This window comes from Grampus griseus (genome assembly GCF_964374135.1).
Source record: "Grampus griseus genome assembly, chromosome: 3".
Lineage (NCBI taxonomy): Eukaryota > Metazoa > Chordata > Mammalia > Artiodactyla > Delphinidae > Grampus > Grampus griseus.
The window spans coordinates 39,238,178-39,257,457 of record NC_139019.1 but is presented as its reverse complement, the minus strand read 5'-3'; the positions used below and the strand labels follow the sequence as shown (position 1 = coordinate 39,257,457).

General features: G+C 34.6%; 2 long non-coding RNA genes across 2 annotated transcripts in view; one reads left to right on the top strand and one right to left on the bottom strand.

The window, feature by feature from the left end:
- Positions 1-19,280, top strand: part of LOC309819546 — a 636,463-nt gene that overhangs the window by 394,651 nt on the left and 222,532 nt on the right. The gene's annotated exons all lie outside the window — the stretch shown is intronic.
- Positions 7,122-19,280, bottom strand: part of LOC309820699 — a 46,177-nt gene continuing 34,018 nt past the window's right edge. The window contains exon 3 of the long non-coding RNA XR_014296540.1: positions 7,122-7,249. This is a non-coding gene — a long non-coding RNA (uncharacterized lncRNA). The remainder of the gene's footprint in view (positions 7,250-19,280) is intronic.

Here is a 19,280-nt window from a genome sequence, read left to right as displayed (position 1 = left end):
ACAGCAAAGTGATTCAGTTATACATACATATATATATTTTTTTCAGAGTCTTTTCCCTTATAGGTTATTACAAAATATTGGGTATAATTCCCTGTGCTATACAGTAGGTACTTGTTAGTTATCTATTTTATATATAGTGGTGTGTATATTTTAATCCCAAATTCATAATTTATTCCAGCCCCCCTTCCCCTTTGGTAACCATAAGTTTGTTTTATGTATCTGTGGCTCTATTTCTGTTTTATTTATAAGTTCATTTGTATCTTTTTTTCAATCCCACATATAAGTGATATCATATGTTATTTGTCTTTGTCTGGCTTACTTCACTTAGTATGATAATCTCTAAGTCCATCCATGTTGCTGCAAATGGCATTATTGCATTCTTTTTTATGGCTGAGTAATATTCCATTGTGTATATATAACACATCTTCTTTATCCATTCATCTGTTGATGGACACTTAGGTGGTTTCCATGTCTTGGCTATTGTAAATAGTGCTGCGATGAACACAGCACTTTTTTTTGTATCTTTTCAAATTATGGTTTTCTCTGAATATATCTCCAGGAGTGGGATTGCAGGATCATATGATAACTCTATTTTTAGTTTTTTTAAGGAACATCCATACTGTTCTCCATAGTGGTTGTACCAACTTACATTCCCACCAACAGTGTAGGAGGGTTCCCTTTTCTCCACATCCTCTCCAGCATTTATTATTTGTAGACTTTTTGAAGATGGTCATTCTGACAGAATTAAGAATTAAGGTGATACCTCATTGTAGTTTTGATTTGCATTTCTCTGATAATTAGCTATGTTGAGGATCTTTTCATGTGCCTCTGGCCATCTGTATGTCTTCTTTGGATAAATGTCTATTTAGATCTTCTGCCCATTTTTTGATTGAGTTGTTTGTTTGTTTGATATTGAGCTATATGAGCTCTTTGTATATTTTGGAGATTAATTCCTTGTCGGTCACATCGTTTGCGAATATTTTCTCCCATTCTATATGTAGGTTGTCTTTTTGTTTTGTTTATGGTTCCCTTTGCTGTACAAAAGCTTTTAAGTTTAATTAGGTCCCATTTGTTTATTTTTGTTTTTATTTCCATTACTGTAGGAGATGGATCCAAAGTATATTGCTATAATTTATGTCAAAGAGTGATTCTTTTCTTTCTGACCTGGAGAGTTCTTTATTCCACGTGGGCTGCACTGACCACTTAATTTCAGGCTTTAGTAGATGAAGAACAAAGGAAGTATCAGGGGACCTCATCTGTGTCCTTATAGTTATGTCTGGTGTATATTATCTGCACTGCTTTATGATGATTTGATAAGGAAGCAACGGTGGAAAATCTTAACATTAAATGTTGTCAATCTTGACAATATTCAAAGTAGGATCTACCCATTATTGTTAGCCCTAAATCAGAGCATTTGAAAATGCAATTTAGAATTATATTTTTACTTTATATTTGAAAAGCTTATGAATTTGTGATTTATATACAAAACTGTGTAAAATGATTGCTTATTATTCATTTTATTTCTGCTACCAGGACATATAAGTTACTGTTATATTTTGAATCATCACACTGTCACTTAAAATATAATAGAGAAACCATATGCAAATCATGTCCTACAGAGCTTACTGAAGTATTATTGTACGAGGTCTGTGACAAGTTTTATACATTTTTAGTAAAGACTTTTTTAAAGGGAAGATTTGAAATACAGTGGGTGTACTAAGGTTTAAACTAAATTTTTTTCTCTACTATCTTTGAATTTTTTTTATCTTCACCAGGTAGCTGAACATGAAAGGTGAGGCAGTTATGTAACCTGAGGTAGACATAATTTCCCCCACCAAGGTATCCATGTCCTAGTACTAATTCCCATAACTGATGAATATGCTACCTTAAATGTCAAAATGATGTCACTAAATCAATTAAATTAAAGACCTTGAGATGGGGAGATTAGCCTGGATTATCTGGCCCAATATAATCAATTTAAGTCCTTTAAAGGGGAGAACTTTTCCCAGTTGTGGTCAGAGGAAGATGTGACTTGAAGAACTGTTAGAGAGATGCAACGTTGCTGGCTTTGTAGATGGAGGAAGGGGGCTATGAGCAAAGAAATGAGGGGAGCTTCTAGAATTTTGGAATGGCAAGGAAATGGATTCTCCTCCAGAATTTCTAGAAATAAAGTCAGCCCTGTAGACACTTTCATTTTAGTCCAGTGAAACTGATGTTGGATTTCTGACCTACAGAGCCGAAAAATAATAAATTTGTGTTTTTTAGGTCCTTAAATTTGTAATAATCCACCACAGCAGCAGTATAAAACTAGTACACCACTATTAATGGAAAGTGCACTAAATTTATTTAACAATTGTTCAACATATATTCCCAATTTTACCACTGTAAAATTAAAATATTTTAATACTATTATTTTAATTTCCTTAGAGCATGGGCCTTTCATCATAAACCTTCATTATTCTTCTTACTGGTTCCCATGACACTATTTGCTTATAAATATATGTTTGTACCCAAAGATGTACATATATGTATTTACAGATTTTGCTTTTTGATTAGACTTCATTTAAAATATAAAGGATCAGGGACACTTAAGAAAGGTGTTCTCAGAATATTTTGACTCTGTAGCCTACACAATATTGGGTAATGTAGAATTCTGTCATATACGGCTAACCAGTGTCTTTAAATATATTCCTCTTGTTTTTGTCCTTTCCCACGTTCCCAGTGCAGAACCTAGAAAAGGTTAATCTACAGATTCCCTTGAGGGTAGTGTGCAGACAACTGACTCAGGTTCTATTAATCAAGGCATCAATGGAAATCTTGGTTTTTAGAAACAAGCAATGTGTGGTGGGAGCCCTTTGTGGAGGAGTTCCCTTCACAGTGGTAGAGACTTTTGGTTATCATGGAATGGTAGATGGTAGAGCTTCTAGCATGCAGTCCTAAATGTTATGGAAGCTGAGTGGGGAAGGCAGTGATGTCCTTGCTAGAAGGGTCTCTGTAGTTGGCATTGGCATTGTTTTTGACTGCATACCTTCCTTTTCTGCTTCTCTGGACTTTCTGTTAGTACCCTTCAATAAATTTATTTTTTTTTGCCAAAACGCCAGAGTAGATTCTGATGCTTTTAACTGACAATTCTGATTAATTTAGCCATGCAATTATTAAATACCTCCTGCAGGCAAAATAAGGGTCCCCAAGGGGACCAAATAGGAGAAATTATCTTCTGATTGTAATCAGAAAGCTACTCTTCCAAACAGAAGGAGATGAAAGTATTTGTTAATTTATTAATTTTCTGTTAAATTGTTAAATTTTAATTTGTTAATTTTCTATGTAAAGATAAAAGAGATGTCATATAAAAAAGGATGCAGTTTGCTTCAGAAATTAATCAGGTGAAAATGCAGGGGCACTCAGAAGAAAGCATTGCTTTGGTTAATAAGCACCGTAGTTTAAATTTTGTCAGTCACATTTGTAGATATGACTCTCTGCAAAATGTAATAATAAACACTAGATATGAAGGGAATTTTGAGTACCTGATGAGTAATGACTGCGAATAATGGCTTGAAACATGCAACCACCATGTTAGTACAAACTACTACCTGGCATAGGATAAAATAGTTAAGTTAAAAAAAAAATCTCTAAGAATAAACTCTCTATGTATTAGTCCAAATGACACTTCTGCACGCAAGCCTTCCCTGATTTCTCCAAGTAGATCAGGAACCCTTGTTACATGTTTCTGAATTACTCAGTACCTATTATTCATATTGCTCAAGACTTTTAATTATTGGCTGTGAAGGCAAAGACAGTATATGACTTGCTTACTGTTGTATCCTCAGCATCTACCATAGGATGTTACATAGAAAACATTCATTTAAATATTTTTGTCTGACTAATAGACTGATTGAGTAAGAAAGACAGCATGTCTACCGTGGCTCTATCACAAAGTATGTATATGAATTAGGGAAATTAAATTGATTTTCTGAGCTACCTTCCTCATCTATAAAATTAAGGGGATTTGAAAAATTGAACGTATTAATTCTTAGTTTCATTTCATGTTAAATGTTTACATTTACTTATAAATTTTATATCTTGTATGTAAATGTTTCATATATAAATTCATATATACCAATGGTATAAAGATGTTTACCGAGAACTCAGATATTTTAGAACATGATGTTATAATTTCCATTTTTTCTAAATAAAAAGCTTATGTAAGTTTGTTATAAAAAATGTAAGAAATGGAAATATTCCTCATGCCCCATCCTTAATTTCTAGAGACAAATGTCATAAGTGATTGCATCTGTGATAATCTTTGTGAGCCATCTCTTTAAATAAAATAGACCAAAATGTTATAACAGAAATTGAGACAATTTTCTTTCCTAGTAATTTTGGATTTTTAAAAAAGCTACAGATCATCTAGCTCAAAGATTTCCTCTGTTTTGTAAAATTTTATGGTACAATTTTTGGTAAGACCTATGTCCCCTTCCACCAAATTCCTTTACTCATAAATGTGTATGATATATAATACTAAATATTTTTAAATGTCTTTAAATTTTCAAAATTACTGCAAAGCATATGCTATTAAGTTCTTTGTCTTTTGTTTAATTTATATTTAAAAATCACTTATCAACAATACTTTTATGACAGTTTCACTTAAACTCTCCATTTAGGGAGAGTTTCGTCATTGAGTTGGTAGAGCACAAGGTAACCATGGCCACGGTTGACCACCTTGATTCATCAAAAAGGGTGGCAGCTGAAGGCTGACAGCCAACTATGCTTCCTGCAGAAGGTTCTTTTGAAGGGAGTTCTGAGCAGGAAACTTCATGGCTGCTTCATCCCAAAAGAATGTTTTCAGCAACATCTAAATTAAGAAGGCAAACATATTTACTTGTTAACACGTTAAGTTGTAAATAGTTCATTTTAAATTCTCAGTATTGGAGTAATTGGAAACCACAATAAAGGCCTGAAACAAACATTGCCAATATCTTTAATTTCATCTCACTTTTCAGACACTACTTTTTCTCTCTGACCAGCTACCTCATTCTTTTTGAGGAATACTCTAAGTTCTATCCTTCCTCAAGTCTTCATCAAGAAGCTCCATCTTCCTTGAAAGCATGCTTTCACAGCCTTTCCATTGATATGACCATTGATATGACCCCCCAACTTTGCAAAACCCCCCTCCTGAATCAAATTTTGTTATACAAAAGAAGTTACAAATTAAAAACAAAGTCAAAATTCTAATAAAATTCTAGTGCAAAACATTAATAAATCAATGGATAATGTTTTGCTGAAACCTGATCACTGTTTGCAAGGGGTTATTGTCCTTGCAGTTTCCTTTCATTTTGGCATACTATTTTACAGTGTGTCACATGCTGCTTTCATGTCCCCATCACTTTTTTCTATTTGACTTCTTGCAAAGCTTTGATTTGCACAATGTGTTGAGTGAGTTGTTTGTCTTTCCCTCAGGTATACAATCCATCTTTATACAAGATCCTGTGATGATTAAATTAGTAATTTGAATAAATAGGTAATAAATCCCAATTTAATTGAAAAATATAAATGTTAACACAAACACTGACATCTGTTATATGGTCATTAGCTGAATAAAATACTCTTATATATTTTAATATCATCAGTATTTATATATTTTAAATTTTAATATCAACACTAGATAAGTAAAATAATTTTAAATATATAGATATATATCTATCTGTTGATCTAATTGTAAAGATACTATGACTATACCTACTTGCCTCATTAACTCAGCTGGAATAGGACCACTTTTTTTTTTTTTTTTTTTTTTTTTTGCTGTACGCGGGCCTCTCACTGTTGTGGCCTCTACCGTTGTGGAGCACAGGCTCCGGACGCTCAGGCCCAGTGGCCATGGCTCACGGGCCCAGCCGCTCTGTGGCATGTCCGGGACACGAACCCGGGTCCGCTGCATCGGCAGGCGGACTCTCAACCACTGCACCACCAGGGAAGCCCCACTTTCTTTTTGATTTCAGGATTTGTTGCCTGCATTAAGTAAGGCAACTTGTGCATAGTGCATTCTTTCTGGAGTCTCACAAAGACCTGTAAATCCGAGTGTTTCTGTAGCCTAAAAGTCAGAAAACCCTAAACTTTATCCTGAGTCTACAACTAATCTGGATTACATTAATATTTTATATTTGAAATATTTAGAGATTACAACTATTAGTAGCTAAAAGAAGTCTTTAAAAGTATCTATTTCTGCCATCTCATTTTACAATAATTTGCCATTGATGGGTCACACAGTTAATATTAGCAAAGGAGAAGTTTCTATTATTATACACAGGAACCATATGTGAAATGAAATGATTCAAGGAGTTAACAAACTTTTATATGACTCAAGTTTTTTTTATCTCTATAAAGACCCCTTGTTGCCAAAAACGTGATGTCATTTGAGTGCTCATTTTCCTAGTACTACTTCCATTGTGAAAGCTGCTGAGACAATGTATGTCACTTAGATTAAAAACTCATCTTTAAATGTTGTACTTTATAGTAGGTATAAGATCACAGTTATCACATCCAAAAGGATGGACGTGTATAAATTAAGTTTTTCTCTTGATTTCTGGTGTAATTCTCTTTGATGGAGGTGGGAGGAAAACCATATGATCAAACTGAATTACTTGAAATTTAGAATACATATACATGAGTGATTGAAAAAGTAAATTAAAAATAAAGGTACCTAAGAACGTTTTTGTGTGGCCTGCCAAACTCCAAATATCTGCTAACACTAAACAGGTTATTCTTTAACTGAAAATACTAGCAGGCTGTTTTTTAATATCATAGGGAAGCAGACATCTGAAAGAACTGAACAGAAAATAATTAATGAAAAGTCGTGTGTTATCCACACTTAGCATGTTTATCAAGTCTCCAGAAAACTTCATGTGGCTGAGAAAAATGGTATTGTACAGATCATACCTGTTATGTAATATGAAGCAAGAATATCCATTCTTCCCCTCCTTTCTGTTTTTCCTATAACAAGGCCAACTGTGGAAGAACAGTGTGTTGCCAGCGTGCCTGCCAAGTTTTAATTGAAATGTTGTGATAAATTTCACTGCCAGGTCAGATGTTATTTTCTGGTTAAGGAGGGTCAAGCTGGTCTCTTAAAGAACCACTTTTGATTTTTATAGTGTCCGGTGATTTGTTCCTGGAAGTTGATTTACCGCAGATCTGACCTCTGTCCTCTCAGTTGACCTCTGCCAACATGCTCAAGTCTCCAGTTCACTTGTGGCCACTGGTAGAAAAAAGTATTTTATTAAACTGGGCTTCTCATTTTATTAGTGTGAAAATAGGCTTTTCCTAATCGATAAAACAGGAAGCATTCACTTTATTGCTTTAGACTAGAGACTAAAGGTCATTTAACATAAATAGAATGAGGCACATAAAAACACAAGCAGTAAATATTTGATGACTGAGCATCAACAACTTGATTAACACACAAGAAAGTCTACCCTCTTGAATACATGCATGAGGTTAACAAAAATATGAAAATTGTTGACATTTAGGACAATTATATATTGAATGATAATCCCTACAAATGATTCACTGTAAACTACAGCTTTAGTTTGATTGCTGAAAGCATCTATCCCTAGTTTCTGCATAAGGCTTAGTATTTGTTTATAAAGAATACAGCTTCTCTTCCACAAGTTCAGAGCTATAAAACTTCCTTTAAAGAAAGTAAATTTTGGAGAAGCATAGTAAATTGCATAGCAAGAGAAACAAAGAAGAAAATGGCAATAACTTTGCCATTTCATTGATAAAAATATTGTGGGGACTTCCCTGGTGGTGCAGTGGTTAAGAATCCGCCTGCCAATGCAGGGGACATGGGTTAGATCCCTGGTCCAGGAAGAGCCCACATGCCTCTGAGCAACTAAGTCCGTGAGCCACAATTACTGAGCCTGCGCACCTAGAGCCCATGCTCCACAAGAGAAGCCACCGAAATGAGAAGCCTGCACACCACAGTGAAGAGTAACACCCCTGTCACTACAACTAGAGAAAAGCCTGTGCACAACAATGAAGACCCAACATGGCCAAAAATAAATAAATAAATTTACAAAAAAAAAGAAAAAGAAAATATTGTGGAAGCAACATGAGGAATTAAAGAGTGTGCACTCATTATCTTTGTCTTGCTGAGCATTCCTCAAATTGACTGAAGGTTGGTCTGCTGACTGTAATCGTTCAGAAACAAATGCCTCAATCTTATAGCCTGGGTTTGCAAGACCTACAAGATTCCATTGTTCTATTTCAAGCCTTTATCTTAAGCGTCTCTGCACCTTAGTAACATTTTCAGTCTTCATTAATACTTGAAAAGATACTCATATTACTTGAACAACAATTTACTTTTACCATTTTGAGACAGCTTATTTAGATCATTTATATAACATACCACTATATACAAATGCAAATATAATGACCATTTTTTGTCTATATTTGCAATGTTTTATCAGTATTCTTTGGTATTTTTTTTGAAATACCATGTCTTTCTATGACAAAGGTTTTAATCAACATGATAAAAATAAAAGAATGATTGAATCTACATTAAAAAGGTCTTTCTTTGAATAGCGGAGAGAAGTTTATTTTTTCTTCTTTTTTTTTTTAACTTAGTTTCCTCATCATTATTTTTCTTTTTCTTTTGAATTTTATTTTATTTTTTTATACATCATGTTCTTATTAGTTATCTATTTTATACATATTAGTGTTTATATGTCAATCCCAATCTCCCAATTCATCCCACCACCACCACCCCACAGCCGATTTCCCCCCTTGGTGTCTATATGTTTGTTCTCTACATCTGTGTCTCTATTTCTGCCTTACAAACTGGTTCATCTGTACCATTTTTCTAGATTTCACATATATGCATTAATATATGATATTTGTTTTTCTCTTTCTGACTTAGTTCACTCTGTATGACAGTCCCTAGGTCCATCCACAACTCTACAAATGACTGTTTCGTTCCTTTTTATGGCTGAGTAATATTCCATTGTGTATATGTACCACATCTGCTTTATCCATTCATCTGTCCATGGGCATTTAGGTTGCTTCCATGACCTGGCTATTGTAAATAGTGCTGCAATGAACTTTGGGGTGCATGTGTCTTTTTGAATTATGGTTTTCTCTGGGTATATGCCCAGTAGTGGGATTGCTGAGTCACATGGTAGTTCTATTTTTAGTTTTTTAAGGAACCTCCATACTGTTCTCCATAGTGGCTGTATCAATTTACATTCCCACCAACAGTACAGGAGAATTCCATTTTCTCCACACCCTCTTCAGCATTTGTTGTTTGTAGATTTTCTGATGATGCCCGTTCTAACTGGTGTGAGGTGATACCTTACTGTAGTTTTGGTTTCCATTTCTCTAATAGTTAGTGATGTTGAGCAGCTTTTCATGTGCCTCTTGGCCATCTGTATGTCTTCTTTGTAGAAATGTCTATTTAGGTCTTCTGCCCATTTTTTGATAGGGTTGTTTGTTTTTTTAATATTGAGCTGCATGAGCTGTTTATATATTTTGGAGATTAATCCTTTGTCCGTTGATTCATTTGCAAATATTTTCTCCCATTCTGAGGGTTGTCTTTTCGTCTTGTTTATGGTTTCCTTTGCTGTGCAAAAGATTTTAAGTTTCGTTAGGTACCATCTGTTTATTTTTATTTCCATTATTTTAGGAGGTGGGTCAAAAAAGATTATGCTGGGCTTCCCTAGTGGCGCAGTGGTTGAGAGTCCACCTGCCGATGCAGGGGACACGGGCTCGTGCCCCGGTCCTGGAAGATCCCACATGCCACAGAGCGGCTGGGCCCGTGAGCCATGGCTGCTGAGCCTGCGTGTCCGGAGACTGTGCTCCGCAACGGGAGAGGCCACAACAGTGAGAGGCCTGCATACCGCAAAAAAAAAAAGATTATGCTGTGATTTATATCAAAGAGTGTTCTTCCTATGTTTTCCTCTAAGGGTTTTATAGTGTCTTGTCTTACACGTAGGTCTTTAATCCATTGGAGTTTATTTTTGTGTATGTTGTTAAGGAGTATTTTAATTTCATTCTTTTACATATAGCTGTCCAGTTTTCCCAGCACCACTTATTGAAGAGACTGTCTTTTCTCCATTGTGTCTCCTTGCCTCCTTTCTCATAGAGTAGTTGACCATAGGTTCATGGGTTGATCTCTGGGCTTTCTATCCTGTTCCATTTATCTATATTTCTGTTTTTGTGCCAGTACCATCTTGTCTTCATTACTATAGCTTTGTACTATAGTCTGAAGTCAGGGAGTCTGATTCCTCCAGCTCTGTTTTTCTTCCCTGAAGATTGCTTTGGCTATTCGGGGTCTTTTGTGTCTCCATACAAATTTTAAGATTTTTTTGTTCTAGTTCTGTAAAACATGTCATTGATAATTTGATAGGGATTGCATTGAATCTATAGATTGCCTTGGGTAGTATAGTCATTTTCACAATATTGATTCATCCAATCCAAGAACATTGTATATCTCTCTATCTGTGTCATCTTTGATTTCTTTCATCAGTGTCTTATAGTTTTCTGAGTACAGGTCTTTTACCCACTTAGGTAGGTTAATTCATAGGTACTTTATTCTTTTTTTGCAATGGTGAATGGGATTGTTTCCTTAATTTCTCTTTTTGATCTTTTGTTGTTAGTGTATCAGAATACAAGAGATTTCTGTGCATTAATTTTGCATCCTGCAACTTTACCAAATTCACTGATTGGCTCTAGTAGTTTTCTGGTTGCATCTTTAGGGTTTTCTATCTATAGTACCATGTCATCTGCAAACAGGGACAGTTTACTTCTTCCTTTCCAATTTGTATTCCTTTTATTTCTTTTTCTTCTCTGATTGCCATTGCTTGGACTCCAAAACTATGTTGAATAATAGCAGCTAGAGTGGACATCGTTGTTTTGTTCCTGATCTTAGAGGAAATGCTTTCAGGTTTTCACCATTGAGAATGATTTTTGCTGTAGGTTTGTTGTATATGGCCTTCATGATATTGAAGTAGGTTCACTCTATATCCACTTTCTGGAGAGTTTTTATCATAAATCGGTGTTGAATTTTGTCAAAAGCTTTTTCTGCATCTATTGAGATGGTCATATGGTTTTTATTCTTCAATTTGCTGATATGGTATATCACATTGATTGATTTGCATATATTGAAGAATCCTTGCATTCCTGGGATAAATCCCACTTGATCATGGTGTATGATCCTTTTAGTGTGTTGTTGGACTCTGTTTGCTTGTATTTTGTTGAGGATTTTTGCATCTATGTTCATCAGTGATATTGACCTGTAGTTTTCTTTCTTTGTGACATCCTTGTCTGGTTTTGGTATCAGGGTGATGGTGGCCTCGCAGAATGAGTTTGGGAGTGTTCCTTCCTCTGCAATTTTTTGGAAGAGTTTGAGAATAATGGGTGTTAGCTCTTCTCTAAATGTTTGATAGAATTCGCCTGTGAAGCCATCTGGTCCTGGACTTTTGTTTGTTGGAATATTTTTAATCACAGTTTAAATTTCATTACTTGTGATTGGTCCATTCATACTTTCTATTTCTTCCTGGTTCAGTCTTGGAAGGTTATACCTTTCTAAGAATTTGTCCATATCTTCCAGGTTGTCCATTTTATTGGCATAGAGTTGCTTGTAGTAGTCTCTTAGGATGCTTTGTATTTCTGCGGTGTCTGTTGTAACTTCTCCTTTTTCAATGCTAATTTTATTGATTTGAGTTCTCTCCCTCTTTTTCTTGATGAGTCTGGCTAATGGTTTATCAATTTTGTTTATTTTCTCAAAGAACCAGCTTTTAGTTTTATTAATCTTTGCTATTGTTTTCTTTGTTTCTATTTCATTTATTTCTGCTCTGGTCTTTATGATTTCTTTCCTTCTACTAACTTTGGGTTTTTCTTTCTCTAGTTCCTTTAGGTGTAAGGTTAGATTGTTTATTTCAGATTTTTCTTGTTTCTTGAGGTAGGATTGTATTGTTAAAAACTTCTCTCTTAGAACTGCTTTTGCTGCATCCCATAGGTTTGGGATCGTCGAGTTTTTGTTGTCATTTGTCTCTAGATATTTTCTGATTTCCTCTTAGATTTCTTCAGTGATCTCTTGGTTATTTAGTAACATATTGTTTAGCCTCTATGTGTTTGTGTTTTTTACATTTTTTTCTCTGTAATTGATTTCTAATTCATAGTGTTGTGGTTGGAAAAGATACTTGATATGATTTCAATTTTCTTAAATTTACTGAGGCTTGATTTGTGACCCAAGATGTGATCTACCCTGGAAAATGTTCCATGTGCTCTAGAGAAGAAAGTGTAATCTTCTGTTATCAGGTGGAATGTCCTATAAATATCAATTAAATCTGTCTTTTCTATTGTGTCATTTAAAGCTTCTGTTTCCTTATTAATTTTCTGTCTGGATGGTCTGTCTACCAGTGTTAGTGAGGTGTTAAAGTCCCCTGCTATTATTGTGTTACTGTTGATTTCCTCTTTTATAGCTGTTAGCTTTTGCCTTATCTATTGAGGAGTTCCTATGTTAGGTGCATATATATTTGTAATTGTTATATCTTATTCTTGGTTTGATCCCTTGGTCATTATGTAGTGTCCTTCTAAGCAACTAAGTCCATGCACCACAACTACTGAGCCTGTGCTCTAGAGCCCGCAAGCCACAACTACTGAAGCCCATGTGACTAGAGCCCATGCTCCACAACAAGAGAAACCACTGCAATGAGAAGCCCGCACACCACAACGAAGAGCAGCCCCCAGTCGACACAGCTAGAGAAAGCCCATGCACAGCAAGGAAGACCCAACACGGCCAAAAATAAAATAAATAAATTTATTTTGAAAAAACCTCCATTATTTTTTTAAAAAAAAGAATACAGTAGTGAATAAAGTGCTGTGTGAGACTAATCTTTTTATCATGGAAGGCAAGCCAGAAATTTGTCTTTTTAACAAAGGGGCAGCATTTTACAGTCAGTGGTCTCTGGTCATTCAGAAATAATCAGTCTCAGAGGCTTCGGTATGCAAATTCAGTTTGATTAATATCTATAAAATTAAAGAAATAGATTCTGTGGATCTACCTGAAGGGATACATAATTTGCATTATTCATTTTCAACCAGCTATTTAAACATGATATCATTACCACTCTGGCATGCATTAGGAGACAACGACAATGAAAAGGATGACCTTGGGTTTGATTTCCTTCAGACTGTGGGCTGAGTTGGAGGCCTAGGGAAACAGGAGTTAGAAAGTAATTTCATGAGGCCCTTAATGAGCCTTGGGTCATGAGGAGTGTTCTGGGTCCAGGTGACAAAGTGTGACTGAGAGTTGTAAAAGTGTCCTTTCCAGCCATGTCTGCAGGGAATCCACTACAACTTTAGTGACACTGAATGACAAACACTTGGGATCTTATAATAGCAGTGGCAGTAGAGAGTCCCTTTCAAGTAGCTTTGCTATTACTTTATGTGAAATAGAGTAAACCTAAGAAGGAAGGAAAATACATGGAGAGAGTGTCATGTGGCAATTGCGGTGGTCATACTGGTGACTGATTGTCTTATAAGCAAATGTGAAGGTACATTTAAATTCTTTCAGAAAATCATGGGGAGATGGGGCGCATTTGGTGTATGATGGTGGTATCGTGTGCAGGTAGTGATTGTTAAAAATAATATTTAATATCACAGGTAGGTGATTTGAAAGGGTCTCAAACGTCCCTAAATAGCAAGAGCAAATTATAACACAGTCACTATTCTAAGGGCTATATATAGAATGACTCATTTAATCCACATGACAACCCTATATCCCCATTTTATAGAAGAGACTACTAAGTCAAAGCTATGATAAGTAACTAAGCAAATAGTGGAATTGTGATTCAGACTTAGGTAGTTCATGTTCTGAAGTGGTTAGCCCTATACATCTCATTTTTCAGATGAGGACATGAATTAAGTTTAAGTTACTTACCAAGAACACAGAATGAGCAAGCACAAAGCATGGATTTGAACCTAGGTCATTCTGATTTCAAATTCATTGCTTTTAACCATCCCATTATCCTATAAAATGTGTGAGGAATGTCTGGAGTAGTGAAGGTTCTGAGATTCAGAGCTTTTCTGTACTCTTACCTTAGCTGATAGGGTTCTACTAGAGGAGAATGTTATGAGTTGCTCGCACATACTTACCAAATCAGCTACAATTCAACCCACTCTGTGTTTCTTAAATAACCAGTTGCCTCAAAAGTAATTTACTCCAAGTCAGCTATTGGAACTGCTATTGCCTGAGAGCCTGCAATGTATCAGGCACTATGCTAAGCCTGTGTATGCATTATATCTGTTAGTCCTCAGAACAATGCTGAGAAAAATGTGCTATTAACTTATTAAATTTATTTCCATTTGAATAAAACAAATTTGAGAAGTCTAACTCACCTAAGCCTAGCCAGATGACAAGGAGCAAACTTAGGTCTATCTGAGGATGCCATTAGTTCTACATCACCTTCTGTATTACACTCAAATCCATTCAATCAACTCCATGTTCTGTGGTTTTACAGACATAGGTCTTCTACAGTACAGTCTTGTCTGAACTTGATTTTATCTTGGCTGCCATCTTATTTAACTATTTTCTTGGTTGACTTTCATACATAATCAGTGACAATGGGAATGAGAAATATCAAAAGAAAACAAATACACAATAATACCTATATGTACATATAAATGTATGTATACACTGTGTATATATATATATATATATATATATATATATATATATATACTTGTTAAAATACTTCTTGCATGCTATTATATCCCAAGGTAGATCACAAAGACCAATGATTATTTTGTGAAATAGAGCTCATGTTTTATTTAACTCATTTACTTATTAAGGGAGCTATAAACTTCAGTGCGCTTTCATATTTCTCACCCGTCTTCATATTTCTCACCTTTGTCCTTGGCTTATAAATTAATGAACTACTATTTGAAAGCATGCCTTATTTTTCCTATTTGATGTTTAGCAGATGCCACCTGTCTCCAGAGGACAGGTTGTTTGTTGTTATTAGGGCACCATACAGGGTACAGCACGGATAAACACAGTAGTTGGGGTCTAATTACTTGAGCTCTTTATAGAGGTGGATCATCTCACAGCACAATGCTCAACAGGACAAAGTCAGCCCAACTGTCTTTTACAGCATCAGCTGCAGCCCTGAGTTTGGTGTTTTGCCACCGACACCAAGTCTTCTTTGTTTATCAGGTAATTAACAGTAATGACGTCTTGCTGCTTAGCTTTGTTCCTAAACCAAGACTCCTTCTTTGCGGATTTGGGAGGACTCCTAGTCCTAGGTCGGTGGCTTGACTGTCATAAGCACCAGCAGGCAATTCTGGGCTTAATTACCTCCCTTTTTTGTTCTTTACGTTGGGCAATAAACATCCAGTCTAAAGGCAATTAGTGGGAGAAAGGGGAGAGAAAGGGGGAGGGGTGCCTTCTCTTACGGCAATGCATCCATCGAATAAACTAACTTAAAAATGTTTTGACCTTGAGTTCTTAAATATTAATTCCCCATCTTATAAGGAAAATCATTTTAAAGGAAGTTATTCAAATAAAACAACCCCACAGATAGGCAGTCTGTTTATGAAATATGAGGGAATTCAATTACCCATGAATAGATGAATGGCTTTTTTTCCTCTCTTTGTCCGGTCATCATTGTTACTGTGGATTTCTTTAACAAAAGATATCAAAATAAACAGAAATGTCTTCGATGAACTGTGAGCCTGCAGTTAAGTGACATATCTATGGGAGTGTGCCTCGGGGATGTATTTAGCATAGCTATTATTTTTTTAATGGTACATTATTGAATTTTTAGCAAAGTCACACTAAAAAGAAGAAATTACTACATCAGAGTGAACAAAGATCTAGAAAAACACCATATGTAGCTTTTTTTTTGTTACAAAAAGCAAGAATACTTATTTCATTAGATATCTTAAAAAAAATTTGGATAATTTTGGTTAAATTCTGTTGATTATAGATAAATTCATATGGAAATGATATGTACTTGTTTGAGTAATTTTTTAATCTCAGTGACTGACTATTAATTTTCAACTTTTTTTAGTATGGAAACAATATTTTAAAATAAATGTTAGTATGTAATATTTGCTAGTAACTTTCAGTACTCATTAGTGATATTTGGAACATTTCAAATGCCAACAACCTAAAATTGTAGAGGTAATTTTATTAATTATAAGCTGTAATATTATTACCTGTACTATTTTCTCTAGATAGCTCTTGTGGATAAATGATCAACCATTTAAAATGAAGTTTGCCTCTTCCATGTTTATGAAGCATTTAATTATTCTATAAGGTGTTCCACATTTTGGACTCTTTTCCATTTAATAGAATATCTGGGTTAAATTATAGATTCTGCATGTAACAGACAATATTCAGTACATATTTTAAGTAATGAAACAATTTTCCATCACATTTAACAAACCTTGTATGGAAGGATTTATATGGAAAGGAAGGGCATTTGTATAGAAATGTAATTTTTTTTTTTGGTTTTTCTAAAGAAATTTTGCACCAAATATATTCAGTGTTGTGTAATTCCTCCATTGTTATTGACTGGAAATGTTCCTACATTTTACTAATGTTCCTCAGATTTTCATGTATGGGATATGTTTCCTAAAAATGATACATAACCTTCTCCCTGATACAAAGGCAAGAAAATTACAGTTTTCTTTGGCATTCAAGTAGTCTTTTCTATTCTAACCACATTTTGAAAAATAAGTTTTACATGCTCCATTTATATGTGGATAGAAATGAGAATATTTTAAAGTTAAACAGTATCCAACTTATTATATACAAAATATCAGAAATATGTCAGACTTTCACTGAATCTATAATTACCAAACGGCTATAGTAAGGCCACTGGGAACATTTACATTGAGAAAAGTGAATTATTTTTCCACTAAATTTACTCATTATTGCATTAGCATCTTTAAAATTTATTCTACTGAAAGTAAAATTAAATAAATTGTTCAAATGGGGTAGTATGTGGAGGAATATGACTTATAGTATCAGATAGTTTTGAAACCCTATAAATGTGATGTTATATTGATAATCTACCAGAATTTATCTTCAGAACTCTTGAAATTTAGTCGTTCTCTTTCTCTTTTAATGTGAATATTTCTGTAACCTTGAGGTTCATAGAGGAACCAACATGCTCTTCACATCAGTGTTTCATATTTGCTTCATACATGCAATAAGCATTAAGGCCTTAGACTGAATTGGCTCTTAATAAATCATAGCCATTTTATTATTATTCATATCATAATGTTGATTATTATTTTATTTGTGCAAAGAGGAGCATTATAATTGTCTTTGGACATGTGTTGTCAACTGGGGAAAAATAGTTTTACATCTAGGAAGAATAGCTGTGACTATTACTCTTGGGAAATAATGTCAACATCAACGTGGGTCTGGATGAAGGTTGGAAAGAGAAAAATGTAACTGCTTTAGTTCTAGTACCCTCCCACTTCTCTTCCAAATGACATGCTTTGGGCAATGTTTGCTTTCTACACTCTAAACCACAAAATAATGCCAGGGTTGGTAAAGGATGCAATAATTTCTTAACTAAGAACCTATAACACATACTCTACAAATGTAAGAAAGAGATCCCTAACATCATTCGCACCATAGGTCATCTTTTCTTTTCCCAACAACAAAATGTTTTGGCAGTCAAATGTTTAGTGAAACAATAACAACAGGCAAGTCAGCTGATGTTTCTTTGTTTAATTCAATTCTGTGGGATGGAACTATTTAGATGTGGACTTAGTAACTTCATCTGAACATCTATAGATACATGCTTTGTTGATCTGGACAGTAAGGGTATATTCATACACACACAAAAACCCAATTAGAATATTCACAGTACTCTTTAAGTATTTTTTTTAAACTGAAATTAAATTTTAAACTCAAGAGTCTGAGAACATTCACATGTGATCAAGTTTTTAGATAAGGATAAAATTTCCAAGCTCGATGGAGACAGTGTACAAGTTCTTGATAACCAGCAAATATTAAAGCTGATGATTTGCACACTGACTTTTTTTTGGCAATTCAACACCGAATTGCTTTTACGTTTTCCTTACAAACCATGGAAGAGAAAGGAAGTAATAATAATAATAATGATGATGATAATCCATTTTGACCATCTTATTATTTTCCCTTTATTCATTTGGGAGCTACAGTGAAGTCTTAACCATCCCATAAATACTTATTTAGTGAAAGGAAACAGAATATATTTTCCCTCAGACTCACTGCATTGATGTATTGAAATAGGAGGGAAGAAAAAAAAAAGGTTCATAATGCTTCATTAGTTAATTGTGCAGAGTACAGCTCTTTAGGGGTAAACAAGTGAAGGACATTTGCTGAATGGCCCATCCTCGTCACGCATATTATGGCCTAATGATGCTAGTAATGGTAGGAGGCTCCTGGAGAGTCATCTGTCAAATTAGCACATTGAATTATTTATTGCCTCAGAGTAAAATTGTTGAAAGGTAGCAGCTGAGACATGGTTTTTATAAATCTAAAATTCAGGGGAAAAAAACTAAAAAAACTTGCACAGCTGCTTTGTAAGTGCATTTGCTTTTTAATGCTTGTATTTATTTATGAATATGAACACAGTAGTCCTTACTGGGTAAACAGATTATTTTTACCTCTAAATCTGATATTTAGTGGGTGTATGTATGTGTGTGTGTGCATGAAATCCTGGTCATTTCATGCCATTAGTTATAATGTATTAACCTGAAATTCAAGATAGTTGTTTTTTTAAGGCTTCATAACTCATTTCCGCTACATCACCTATGTAAAGCATAAGACAACGTGCCAATCTTTACTAGGCCCTGTGCCCAGGAGCTAACATGGAGGGTACAGCTCTTAACTTCCAATCCTCAAAACTGTTCATATTTCTGTTCTTGCACAATGTTGTCTAAGATAAAAGTCTGTCTTCCTGGGACTTTGAGAAGAAGACAAACCTGTACTCAATTCTATGAAACAAGACAATAAAGATGAAAAGGATCATAAATATGGAGAAATGTAAGCATTTGAAGGTCTGAGAAAGCTAATAAATTTGGGGTCTTCCAAAAGATATTTTATTATTTATTCAGTATTTATGTAGTGGATGTGGGCAAAATTTTTTTCTGGTAATAAATATTATATAGAGAAATAAATTCACTTACCAATATCTTCCACTGACCAGTGAAGAGTCACTATTCTAGAGGGAGGATAAACAAGAAAACAGTTTACCAATTCTCTATGGCTCCTGTTATCTCTT